This window comes from Rattus norvegicus, chromosome 2 (genome assembly GCF_036323735.1).
Source record: "Rattus norvegicus strain BN/NHsdMcwi chromosome 2, GRCr8, whole genome shotgun sequence".
Taxonomy (NCBI): domain Eukaryota; kingdom Metazoa; phylum Chordata; class Mammalia; order Rodentia; family Muridae; genus Rattus; species Rattus norvegicus.
The window spans coordinates 214,639,158-214,653,540 of NC_086020.1; the positions used below are offsets into that span (position 1 = coordinate 214,639,158).

General features: G+C 43.2%; 1 pseudogene; it reads left to right on the plus strand.

Moving 5' to 3' along the window:
• Positions 1-5,883: 5,883 nt before the first annotated feature.
• Positions 5,884-6,932, plus strand: Etv5-ps4 (ETS variant transcription factor 5, pseudogene 4; annotated as a pseudogene).
• The last annotated feature ends 7,451 nt before the right edge of the window (positions 6,933-14,383 follow it).

The window sequence follows — 14,383 nt, forward strand, 5'->3', positions numbered from 1 at the left end:
GCTAGAAGCTGTGGCAATTGACATCAAAAGGGCAAACAATATAAGCCTGGGCCAGGGAGTAGCTTGGGGAGTCTTGCATGTACCCAGTCTTGTACATTTTGGAAAGCAAAATGGGAGAAGAGTGACTGTGGCCCCATTCACCATCTCCCTCCCACCCTCTTAGCTCATGTTCTTCTAATGCCTTGTGAAGGTTTAGTCTCAAATGGAGTAGATAAATAGTAATGGAATTTGATGATCAATCAATAAGAGGATAATGAAAACAATACATATGTATTGTACACACACATATGTATATTTACAAATGAAGACATTGTCAATGTTAATATCAAAGGAAGCAGAAAGAACTTGGGAAACAGTTTGGAAACTATGAAAACATTAGGCTACCAGAGTAGGACTAGTTGTTCTCCCCACAGCAGCTCGACTCAAATGCTGGAGTTGCTCATTAGCTGCCTAAGAAAAGTCATGTCTTGTATCTGAACTTGGTAGAAAAAAAATCATTACTTACGACTACAAATCCATTTCACAGCACCAGAAGAATAATGAACAGAAGCGTGTGTGCCCTTTTCTTTTTAATATTTCTGGTCCTAGGTGGCAAGCGTGAGAAACAGCTCAATAACAACAGCGGCTGTGCTGTGGAAGATCTTGGTCCTGCTGGAGAAGGCTGCTCAGCTAGATAGAAACCTGGTATGTAGCTATGTGTTGACAAGGTGCTCAACACAGTCAGGCGGTAGACACAGGATGTAAAATGAGGCAGACTGTACCTAGTCGAAAGTGATTGCTACATGTTACCACAGGCACTGTTTTCTAACTCTGATGTGTGGAATTGTTGGGCTTGCATCCTCTTACAAAGAGAATTAAAGTAATCCAGTCACTGAGGTGCTTTATCAACTTGGCTAATACCAAATTTACTTCCCCAGAATTCTCTTTAGGGTTCTGTAGTAAAGAAATTGGGATAAAGTCTGGGAAACTAGAAGTGAAGTGACAGTTGTAAATCCTTATAGCTGGTACATTTACAGTAACGACTGAAACAGGCCAAAAAGAAAAAAGTCCTATGTTTTTAAGTCCATTTCCAGACTCCTTAAAAGTCCCTAAGTTGTTAGACTGTTAACTGCAGTGTCCCCAGGCTACCTCCAGTCTGTGGATAAGATCCTATAAAGGCAATATTGAAGCTGATTTTATACACACACACACACACACACACACACACATATATATATATATATACATACATATATATACATATATATATTTCAAATGAACATATTTAAAAGTATATTGTTTATTGGGTTTTGACAAATTTGTATACATTTATATACATGGTATTCCAGTTTGCTTTCTGTTGCTGTGGTAAAATACTGAAAAAGCAACTTAATGGAAGAACGAATTTATTACATCTTACAGGTTACAGTTTAGCATCAAAGGAACCCAGAGCAGGAGCTCAAGCAAGGACTTGGATTAAGAAACTGAAGCAAGGACCATGGAGGAACATTGGTTACTGCCTTACTTCCTGCCCGGTTTAAAACAGATTGCCAGAATTGGTTTGAGGCCAAGCAGAACAATTTAATCAGAAGTAGAGAGAGGCTAGTTTGAATCAGTCAGCTTAGAGAGGCGTTTGGGTCAGAACAGGTGAGTTGAATCAAACAACCTGAGTTCAAAATAAAATAGAAAGGATAAGTTTATTCAGCAGTAAGCCTCCGAGATGGCCATGTCTGTGGGACATTTTTTACTTGCTAATTGATGTGGCCCGGCTCAGCTTACTTTATGAGGGCGCTCCCCTTTGGGGCAGGTGCATCTGAAGGTGGGATGGAATACAGACTCACCACATAGCCCTAGAAGGTCCGTGGATGTGAGGTTGTGTGAGGTTGACAGCTAAATGTTCACACATGTGTTTTTACCTCTTTATTATGCTGGTCTGATAAACTTGATCCATGTTTGCAAATGTTGAGCAAAGCTCGAATTCCTGAGATAAACTTCAAGTAACCATAAAATATTAAAAATATTTAAAAATTTTAGCTTTGGACTTAAATTGCAAACATATTGTTTTATAATTGTACTTGTGTTCAGAACAAATAGCCATCTGCATTTTATTTTACACAATTAATTTCTTCTTTTGATAGTTTGATACTTAACATACACACACATACACACACACACACACACACACATACACACACACGTTATACATTGTTAAAGACAAAGAGTTTTTCTCTCCCAGAAGTTGTGTTGTGCAGAGAGCATGAGTCCCCCCCACATCTATGCTGAATGTTAATGGGCTTCGTCTTGTACAAAATGTATGCAGGCAAGTAGGATTATTATGAGTTCATGGGTGTCATAGCCGGTCATGCCCCTAAGACAGCAAATACTTCATGGCCTTCCTTCCAACCATCTGGCTGTTACATTCTTTTTACCACCAGTTCTGTGATGTTTCCAGAACCTTGAAGGTGCATAAGTATCTCAATTAAGACTGAACACTCAAGAGTTACTCATTATTTTTAAACATTTTTATTGGATTTTTTTATTTATTTACATTTCAGATGTTATCCCCTTTCCTGGTTTCCCGTCCACAAACCTCTATCCCCTCCCTCTCCCACTTCTATGAGGGTGTTCCCCCACCCACCTACCCACTCACCCACTCCCACCTCCCTGCTCTGACATTTCCCTACACTGGGGGGTTGAGCCTTGGCAGGACCAAGGGCTTCTCCTCCCATTAGTGCCCAAAAGGCTATCCTCTGCTACATATGCAGCTGGTGCCATGGGACTGTCCATTTGTACTCTTTGAGTCATGGTTTAGTCCCTGTGAACTCTGGTTCATTGGTATTCTTCTTCTTCTGGGGTTGCAAACCCCTTCAGCTCCTTCAGTCCTTTCTCTAACTCCTTCCCTGGGAAGCCTGTTCTCAGTTCAATGATTGGCTATGAGCTTCTGCCTCTGTATTTGTAAGGTTCTGGTAGAGCCTCTCAGCAGACTGCCATATCAGGCTCCTGTCAGCATGCACTTCTTGGCATCCACAATATTGTCTGGGTTTGGTGGCTGATATAGGATGCATGCCCAAGTGGGACAGTCTCTGGATGGCCTTTCAGTCTCTGTTCCACACTTTGTCCCCATATTTCCTCCTGTGAGCATTTTTGTTCCCTCTTCTAAGAAGGACTGAAGCATCCACATTTTGGTCATCCTTCTTCTTGAACTTCATGTGGTCTGTGGATTGTTACTCATTCTTAGCGCCTACCTTGATAAACTGAATCACTGCATTAACCCCCATTTACTGGAAGATAGGCTTCCCTGATTAATACTGAGAACTGCACTAGTTTATGAACATAAATATAAATACTTAAGGAGAGTGATCTAGAAGCTCAGGTAAGAACCACCAGACCTACTATGCTCATCTCTCTATTTATCATCCACCATCCATCATGTAACCTTGAGATTAAGTGAAACCAAACCCAGTAAAGGGGCACCTGAGATAGTCTGCCTGTCCATCAGCCAACCTCCCTACCATGCTGTTCTGAGACTACATGGAGTTTGACTCAGAACCCCAAGGAGGAATAACCAGACGCAAAATGCCCACCTAGCTGCTACCCACCCACCTGTCCCTTAAGGGATGATATGGCATCATAAAACCCCAGACGGTTGCCTATCAGCCACCAAACACAGCTCAGTCCATAAACCATGTGATGTCTTGCGACTTCTATGCCAGGAAGGGCAGAGCTAGTCTACTACCTTGCCTGACAAAATACCTTATTACTATGAGGCATCTGACACCAATGACCTCAGATTAGTACCTCCAAGCCTGCTATCTATCTCAGCTATCTTGAGATGGTCTGGGGCATCCTATGTTCTACCCTTGTAGGGAAGCATACACTCCCACTCTTACTCTAAGCCTTGCTGCTCAATGACCAGTGGTATAACCTATAAATGCTCCATAGTCTTCTGAAAATTGGTAACCTTTTATGCCCACAGAAGTTTTTTTTTAATAAGTTCAGAGGTCGTACCTTTATCTAACTGAGTTGAAACCACTTCTGACATTCTTTTAGCATGTCAACACAGTGAACCCCAACACTAAACTCCAAGCACCATTCATCTGGGTAGCAAACAGACAAGTTGGTGTTAACAGCAAGCAAAGGCCTCCAAAACAATTCAACAAATGTATGACCTGGAATCCATACCAAGGAAAATTATCAGTGATGTTACTCCAGATGTCTAGTCCCATTGCCAAAATACAGACAATATGAATAACAAAGGCAAGATTCCTGCAGAACCAGCAGCCCAATGTTCCATAAGAAAAGCAACGGAGGTGACCCAGACCCAAAAGGACATTTATGGTATGTACTCACTGATGAGTGGATATTAGTCAAAAAGAATATCTGAGATGCAACCTACAGACCGTAATAAGTGTAACAGGCAGAAAGGCCCAAGAGAGGATGTTTCAATCCCACTTAGAAGGGGGAAGAAAATAATCATGGAAGGCAGAGGGAAGGAGAGACCTGAATGGCAGAGGGGAAGGAGAGGGGGAAAGCAGGACAGGATTGGGTATTGGGGAGGGGTCAGGAGAGGAGGCCAGAGGACCAGGAGAGTGAATGGAAATATGCAGCCTTGGGAAGGGGCTAGGAGGTGGGGGGACCCTCTAGAAAGTATCAGAGACCTGGGAAGTGAGAGACTCTCAGGACTCAGTGGGAATGACCTAAGCCAAAATGCCCAACAATGAGAAGAGGAAACTTGAAGAGCCCACCTCCAGTAGATAGACAGGGCCTCAAGTGTGAGACACAGTTGCTAACACACGGTCAAAATTTCTGACTTAGAAATGTTCCTGTCTAAAAGAACTGCAGGGACAAAGTGGAGAAGAGACTGAAGACAGGAGCCTAGCATGGCTGTCCTCCGAGATGCTACCAGCAGCTGACTGAGTCAGACTCAGATACTTACACCCAACCATTGGACTGAAGTTGGGGACCCCTGTGGCTGAATTAGGGAGAGGATTGAAGAAGCTGAAGGTGGTGACCCCATAGGAAGACCAGAAGTTTTGACCCCAGGGCCCAGAAACTGAGCCACTAACCAGGCAGCATACACTGGCTGGTCTGAGGTCCCCCCCAGCACATAGCAGAGGACTGCCTGGTCTGGCCTCAGTGGATGAAGAAACACCTAATCCTTGGGAGACTTGAGGCCCCAGAGAAAGGAGAGGCCTGGTGCTGGGTAGGGAGTAGGGGAGCACCCTCTCAGAGTCAAGGGGGAGGAGAGTGGGACGAGGAACTCTGGGACAGGGGCAATGGCTGGAGTGTAAATAAAGTAATGATGATATTGTTGACGATGAAAACATATCATTCTCTCTTTCTGACATATAGTATGGCCCACCTCCTTCCAGTCTTTAAGTATCTGTACACATTTGAGAACTTGCATTTCTTTTTTTTTCAAGAGCAACAAAAGTGTGTAATCCATCACACATGTGCAGGTGTTCAATACCATCCACAACTTGCATTTTAAAAAGGATTGTTACAAGGCAATTGTCTACCTCTCAATTTTGACAAAGTTTGAAGAAGTGAACATTCTCAGGAAATAATTATGGATGGATACAAAGTGGATGATGTAATAGATTATTATTACAGTATTTATAGTGCCGAGAACTTGGATTTCTAACAAAAAATTTCTGAACAGATTTTCCTTTAGATATGTTTACTTAAAAGTTATATTCAACTAAGAAAATATGCAATATTATTTTATTGCTTTGTTTTGCAGTGAATGAATCATCCTATAATAAATGAATACACTTGCTTTAAAAATGTCTTATAAAACAGTGATTCTGGAACAGTAATTATAAATATGTTCAAGGAACTCAAAGGGGACACGAATAATTGCATGGACAAAGACCACAGACAAATAGTTGAAGGAAATATTGAAAACTATTCAAGATATTGAAAATATTTCAACATTTGAACATATTCAAAATTATTAAATCAGAATTTAAAAAAGATATAGACTTACTTTCAGAACCTGGATCACAGCAACAATCTTTCGTGGTCCCCTGGCCACCACATCAGCCCCTGCAAATGTCAAAGATGATGCCTGAAAGCCGGTTATCCAAGAGAATGAAGATTTCAGCGACAGCTGTCTGAGCCCTGCGTCCCCTTCCCTCCTTAGTCAGGAGTTCATGAAGATAATCTCCCAGCTACCATGGGCAGATGTCAGAGCCCGTTGTCCCTGCAACTCTGCCACCCCTTCAGGGATTCAAGCAGGAATACCACGACCCACTCCATGAACATGGGGTCCCTGGGATGCCTAGTCCCCCAGTACATGGGTTCCAGTCACCCATGGGACTCAAGCAGGAGCCCCGATATTACTGTGCTGACTCAGAGGTGCCTAACTACCAGTTACATGAGAGGCAGATATTTCTCCAGCAACCATGAAAAGGACTTTTGAAAAGGACCCCAGGCTATACTTTGATGACACTTACGTGGTGACCGAAAGACTGGAAGGCAAAGTCAAACAGGAGCCCACCATGAATTGAGAGGGACCCCCTTATCAGAGGTGAGGCTTTCTGCATCTGTGGCCGTTTCTCGTCACCCTTATGGATGACCCAGCCTAGACTGGCCAAGGCATGGACACTAACCTCATAGAACCAGAAGAGGTTGCTCGGCGTTGGGGGTATTCAGAAGAATCGGGCAGCCATGAACTATAACAAGCGGAGCCATTCTTTCCGCTATTAGTATGAAAAAAGCACCATGCAGAAGCTGGGTGGGGAACGTACATCTCCAAATTTGTCTGTGACCCAGATGTACTTTTCTCCATGGCCTTTCCGGACAATCGGCTCCCGTTCTTGAAGGCAGAGTCAGAGCAATGTTCCCTCAATGAGGAGGACACCCTGCCACTGACTCACTTTGAAGAAAGCCCTGCTTACCTCCTGGATTGCTGCGGCAGTCTCCCATACGCTGAAGGCTTCACTTGCTAACTTTCTGAATGGCCGAGTAGTCAAACCCTAGAGCTAGCAGTCCCCATTTAGGCAAACAAGGGTAGTGGTTTTGTTTGTATTTTTGGCTGTTCCTAAAGCTTGCCCTTTGAGTATTACCTGGAGAATCCAAGCTGTCTCTGGATTGGACCTCCTTAAAGACAAATACCTTGGCTAGGGAGTGGGAACAGGGAGAGACAGAAAGACGACCACGTGGGTGGTGATTCTCATTCAATTCCTGGGAAGGCACGGAAGTCTTCCGTCATGGACAGTACATGCAGAGCAGTATAGCAGCGGGTTCAGGTTAGGCCCATGAGAGGGGGCCAAGTTACGACAATCTACAGTGATCATGGACTACTAAATGCCTTCACACAGAAGGCTTTGCCTTGTACAGTACTTCAGAAAGAAGTTGCACACCCATGGGAAAGTCAATAAGGCTGGGTTGGGGAAGTCTCAGACCATTGAGGCTTGAAATTTGCAAAACTCGTGTAGCTCATCCTGAAATCTTTCTCCTTTAGCCCAGGGAGGGAGGGAGGGAGGGAGGGAGAGAGAGAGAGAGAGAGAGAGAGAGAGAGAGAGAGAGAGAGAGAGAGAGAGAGAGACGCTGTTATTCACTCCATGGTTCTCAGATCTCTGCTCCTCTTGAGCCTTCCAGCCTAGCGGTCACCATAAGTAAATCAAGTGCCCCTGCTCCCAGTCACTTGGCTTGTTTTAGTAAGATAGTTAACATGACAGTATTTTGTTTTGCTTTGATTTGGGGGGAGATCATTTTGCTTTTGGTGATTGTTTTGGAGGAGTTTACATAAATTAATTTTTGTAGTTTTGGTATTTAAAGCAAAAAAACAACAGAACAAAACCTTTTTGGTAAGTACGCTGCATCCCGTAGGTGGGATGGTGCCCACTTCAGAAGACTCTACAGTCTAAGAGGCTCTGCTGGGGCTTCCCCTTCGCCATTTAGAGGCCTCCTTGGTGCTTTGTGCACCAGACCATCTGTTGAAATGTGCTTTGTACAGTTTTGAAGTGTGTGGGACAGCCGGAAGACAGCTTAGAGAGCTATGTGTCTAGTTCTCCATGCTCACCAACTCTCCTTCTCTGGGAAGCAGATGTACATACATACTATATACATGTCATGTCCATGTACATACCACATACATGTCATGTCCACTCAACAACTGGCTACCTGGACTTAAAACCCTGCACAACGGTTCCCTGGGGTCTGAAACTTACCTGTCACCTACAGGTAAAACTGTGCTAACTAGCATTCTGGCTTCCTGCTACATTTTTTCTTTTTAAAATTTTTTTTATTCTGATTGCAGTCTTATACTGAGAATGCTCTAAACAACCAAACTAAAGTTGTATAAAACTTGGGTTTAAAGTGGTCGGAAAAGTCAGCAGGAAGTGCCAGTGCTTCTCTGCCTGGCTCCTTGTTGACAGGAGTTTGCTGTCCTTGACACACACCACAGGTTGTGTTCCTCACATGGGACACACAGAGCTGACTGAGTGAGTGGGACATCCTTTGCTGTCCACAACCTTCTCGTAACTTGTGAAAAGAGGTTCACAGGAATGAGAGGGTACATTTTAGAGATATGAGAAGATAAGGTTTTCCTCTGACAGCTAGTCAGCCCATAGAGGTGTCAAACCTGCAGCTTGGGACTTAATTAGCATTGTACTCTAATGGAAGGACTCTTTTTTTTTAATTTTAGAGATATTTATTTACATTTCAAATGTTATCCCCTTTCCTGGTTTCCTGTCCATAACCCCTATCCCATCCCCCTCCCCCCTTATTCTATGAGGGTGCTCCACCACCCAGTCACCCACCCCTTCTTGCCTCCACACCCTGACATTCCCCTACACTGGGGGGTCGAGCCTTGGCAGGACCAAGGGCTTCTTCTCCCACTGGTGCCCAACAAGGCCATCCTGTGCTACATATGCAGCTGGAGCCATGGGTCTGGGAAGGACTCTTTCATGGTTTACTTATAGTTTTCTAACCTATACACAGTCTATACATAGATGTGTATTTTACCCCAGCTGGCTAGAGATATAATTGTTGTAAATGCTGCATAGATTTTTGTTTTTGTTTTTGTTTTTTCCTCTCTTCACTTACACTGGTTTGGGGTTTGTTTTAGTTTTCTTTAATGAATTTATGCTGTTTTGGGAGGTTTGAGAAGAATCTTCTCTAGTTTGAGCTGCTCTCCCACCCTGTTGTAATGCATAGCCTGTGCCACCAAAGGGGTCAAGGGACGCTGGACAGGAGCGCCACTTTACATTCCCACTGGACTCGTACTTCCTGGCGAGCCATCCCCATCCCCATAAAGGTTTAGGGCTTCTTTCATGCATTCGCTTCTTTTTCAGAGTGTGGACATCTACGGTGCAGAAAGGCTTTAGCCTGCCAGTTGATTTGAACTACTTGCCCTGCTCACGGCTGTGTACATCCTGCCAAGCTGTGTTATATTCTGTACTGTGTACAGTAAAGAAGTTTGCTTTCCTTTACAAAAAATAAGATAGAATCCTTGAAGAAAAACAAAAGTGAAATAAAATTTCAAGTTTATTTCACATGGAAATACCTAGGCAAAGACAGGGGGGAATGCCTAAAAGTTATACTTGCTTACATACAGACAGGCATTCTTTCATGCAATAGATACTGTTGGCTCACCTCACCAGTTAGGCTGAGTTTCTGTGCACTGAAGGAAGTACCAATGATCAGAATGGGGAGGGAGGTCAGGGAGCTCACGACATCTGAACACACAGTGCAAAGTACTTCTCATTTTTATTATTAAAGCAAGGAAAACATGAGGCAATGTTTACAGTTAGCTTAAGCAAATACAAGTGGAGTAAAGCAAATATACCCGTGTTATTCCTTACAAATATTATCTTTGGTCATGTGAAAAAGCTAGGAATTTTCCTCTTGGCCTCTGTCTTTCCCACAGAGATAATAAGGACATTTCCTTCATGCCCTTGCTTTCAAGAGCATTCACTTATCATGCGGTATGCGATTCTTTCTAGAAGGCCGCCTCGTGGGAGGAACAGCTTGTTCTTTGCCCTATGGATACATAGTTCTCAGCAAGTTCACAGCTTTCTTATATGTGAGGTCAGGGAGCTGTAGGTTCAGGAGGAGCAGGCCTGAAATAAGAGTGAGGTTCAAGGCATGTTCAAACCTGGAAATCTCATCCTGAGATCCTCAGAAGTAGGATTGCTCCCTGCTTTTCTCCAGGCCTGCCTGTGCCAGTACATGGAATCCATTGCCTCACCAGCGGAGCCCATGTAGTTGGTGGTCATGTCCCACATATCTGGACAAAAGGATCTGGATATCTTTTGTCCTTGTCCTAAGAATTTGGGCAGAGGCTAAATTCGAAAGTAACATTTTTGGTAGAGACAACTTTAAGGTAGCAGAGTACTTCATCTATGGTGTGGCTATTATTCATATCTGTTCCGAAGGTCTACGAATGGAAAGAGTCAGAAAGGGGGTGGGAAGAAATACAAAATATACAGTTTGAAGAAAAAAATAGTACCACCAAACTTAATGTTATGGCCAAGGATTGTGCTGAAAGAGATGAGAGAAGTATCAATAAAGAGAGATCTCCTGTTCTTCCCTGGAACATAGGAATGAATGCTTTCAGGGCAAGGGTCCGCTAGCTAAGCTTCTAATTAGTGAAAGAAATCCTAAGGCATTTTTCAATGCTTCAATTTCATTGCTGATTTTTTCCCCTATATATTTTGTTGAGTGCCCCCCACCCCCCAATATACTGTTTCATTCACTTTGGAGACTGTCTGGTCAAAGTCCTGGATAGATTATTTTAGTTTATGCAAATGTCGTTTGAAGCATATGGGTAATAATTCTTCTAAAAGGTATGGTTTGGATTATTTCTCAGACATTCTGGCTATCTTGGTGATTTTTATATTCCAGAGGCTGGTAATGGGGATAGTGGGTGCCATAGGTAGTTTATGTTCCCCGTGCAAGTTTCTGTTTGAACTGACTTTTAGCTTTTCTTCCTTCTAATTTTACTTGGTTGTTTTGCTTTGTGAGAGTCTTCCTGGAGGGATGTTAGCATGGAGTTCAGTTGGATTGGTGAACCTTAGTACCAATTTCTGTGTGGGGCCAATGAGATGACCTGATCTTGGCTAGGTGACCACAGGACATGGGTATGGGCATACATTGATCATCAAGATGGCCTACACGAGTGGAAACCCCGGTTATACACTGAGCCCTGTGAACTGGCTGAATTAGAACTTCAGTCCCTCTGTGACCTTTGGGAAACTTTGTTCCCTGGTGAACTCCAGGGCTGCTGGAGTATTAACTCCTGGTCATAAGCACAATTATGTGACCTGGATGGAGGCAGAACTTGTCCTTCAGGGGCCCTCTAGTCTATAAACCTCAGTCCTACGCTTCTCTACCTTTTACTTATTGCTAAAATTTACCCTTGCAAACAGTGAAACCACCTCTGACTATAAACCTCAAGGCAAATCCAGAACTGGTGTTGTTCTTGCCAAAAGTTCCATAGTTCAGTCTTTCGCTACCTTCAGTCGCTTCTCTCCCTTCCCCAGACTCCTTCTGTACAAACACATTTAGTTCATCTACACTCATCTCCTTTCTGCCCTAAAATGCCTTGCCTCACAGCTTTGCATTACCATTTCCCTGCCTATAAAACCTTTCCCCTTTCTTGCTGCATGACACCAACAAAGTCCTACTTGCAATGTTTTCCAAATTTCTTTTCTCAAATCTGCCTGTGAGAGTTAATTTTAGGTATCACTTTGGCTAGCCTGTAACATTTAGTTGTTTAGTCAAATGCTAGTCTAAATGGTAGTGATATGACTGACATTTAAATTAGCGACTCCAAATAAAGCAAATTACTCTCTGTAATACAGCTAGAATTCATCCAATCAGAGGTCATCTTTCAGACCTCACTGAGTCAGAGGTCAGTGTTAAAAGAGGTTGAAGTCTCCTGAGGAATTCTGTCCTTAGACTTGCTTGCAACACGAAATTGCAACATTAACTCTTACCGCATTTGGCATGGTCCTGAAAGTTTCATATTTACCAGAATGTACTTGTTACATTAGCCAGTTCCTCATCATGTCCTCCCACTTTCTTTCTTCCTGTCCTTCCCTGTCTCCTTTCTCTGAAAGAATCTAAGACAGTTAAAGACTTGGCTGTGTTCAAAGTAGAAACCACTCTCATAGTCATTTCTAGTTAATCTCTTTTATAATTTTTCCAGAGTCCGTATACCCTATGTTGATACGGTTGTTTATAATATCTATTTTCTATGATTTTGCTAACACTAAACTTCATGATGGCAAGGTCCCATTTTGTCATCTTCTGTATTGTTAGTTCATAAAACCAAATAGCCAATTCATTTAGGAGTCATTCATTCAAAACATATGTGCAATAAATAATCACTTACTAATCCATTCATTCGTTTAACCAATATTCATTCAATGACTCCTAAACAAACCGAACATCTGGCTTAGCTGAAAAACTCTAGGATGTGAAATGACATGGGGGATGGGTTATGCTGACACTTAGTGGAAGTAGTTAAAGAAAAAGAAGAAATTATAACAAGATTGACATCGAATATAAAAACTGAAAAAGAGAAACAAAAGAAAATCATAAACATAAATCATTTTAACTGCATCTTACAATATTTAAATTGTTTGTGATATTTACTGGCTTTCTTGCCTCTGCATTGTAAAGAAAAATTACCATAGAGAAAGGAAATGAGGAAAATAAGGGAAACTGTAAGAAAACACATGGCCTCAATAGATGCAAGTGCTCAGCCAAGATCCGGCGGATCCCGGACCGCAGCAGCTCCCTGCTCCCAAACCCCGTGGGAGAGAGACCTCACCGCCTGATCAGGTGGGCACTCCTGAGGCTGCAGAGCGGAGGAGACCACCAACACTGCCCACCCCTGCCCACATCCCTGGCCCAAGAGGCAACTGTATAAGGCCTCTGGGTTCCCATAGGGGAGGGCCCGGGAGCAGCAGGACCCCTGCCTGAGACACCACCGGAACCTGAAGGAAACAGACCAGATAAACAGTTCTCTGCACCCAAATCCCGTGGGAGGGAGAGCTGAACCTTCAGACAGGCAGACACGCCTGGGAAACCAGAAGAGACTGCACTCTGTGCACATCCAGGCGCCAGAGGAAAACACCAAACGTCATCTGAAACCCTGGTGCACGGAGGCTCCCGGAAGGAGCGGCACAGATTTTCCCGGTTGCTGCCACAGCGGAGAGGACTTAGGCAGTACCCCACGAGCAAACTTGAGCCTTGGAACCACAGGTAGGACCAACTTTTCCCCTGCAAGAAACCTGCCTGGTGAACTCAAGACACAGGCCCACAGGAACAGCTGAAGACCTGTAGAGAGGAAAAACTACACGCCCGAAAGCAGAACACTCTGTCCCCATAACTGGCTGAAAGAAAACAGGAAAACAGGTCTACAGCACTCCTGACACACAGGTTATAGGACAGTCTAGCCACTGTCAGAAATAGCAGAACAAAGTAACACTAGAGATAATCTGATGGCGAGAGGCAAGCGCAGGAACCCAAGCAACAGAAACCAAGACTACTTGGCATCATCGGAGCCCAATTCTCCCACCAAAGCAAACACGGAATATCCAAACACACCAGAAAAGCAAGACCTAGTTTCAAAATCATATTTGATCATGATGCTGGAGGACTTCAAGAAAGACATAAAGAACTCCCTTAGAGAACAAGTAGAAGCCTACAGAGAGGAATCGCAAAAATCCCTGAAAGAATTCCAGGAAAACACAATCAAACAGTTGAAGGAATTAAAAATGGAAATAGAAGCAATCAAGAAAGAACACATGGAAACAACCCTGGACATAGAAAATCAAAAGAAAAGACAAGGAGCTGTAGATACAAGCTTCACCAACAGAATTCAAGAGATGGAAGAGAGACTCTCGGGAGCAGAAGATTCCATAGAAATCATTGACTCAACTGTCAAAGATAATGTAAAGCGGAAAAAGCTACTGGTCCAAAACATACAGGAAATCCAGGACTCAATGAGAAGATCAAACCTAAGGATAATAGGTATAGAAGAGAGTGAAGACTCCCAGCTCAAAGGATCAGTAAATATCTTCAACAAAATCATAGAAGAAAACTTCCCTAACCTAAAAAAAGAGATACCCATAGGCATACAAGAAGCCTACAGAACTCCAAATAGATTGGACCAGAAAAGAAACACCTCCCGTCACATAATTGTCAAAACACCAAACGCACAAAATAAAGAAAGAATATTAAAAGCAGTAAGGGAAAAAGGTCAAGTAACATATAAAGGCAGACCTATCAGAATCACACCAGACTTTTCGCCAGAAACTATGAAGGCCAGAAGATCATGGACAGATGTCATACAGACCCTAAGAGAACACAAATGCCAGCCCAGGTTACTGTATCCTGCAAAACTCTCAATTAACATAGATGGAGAAACCAAGATATTCCATGA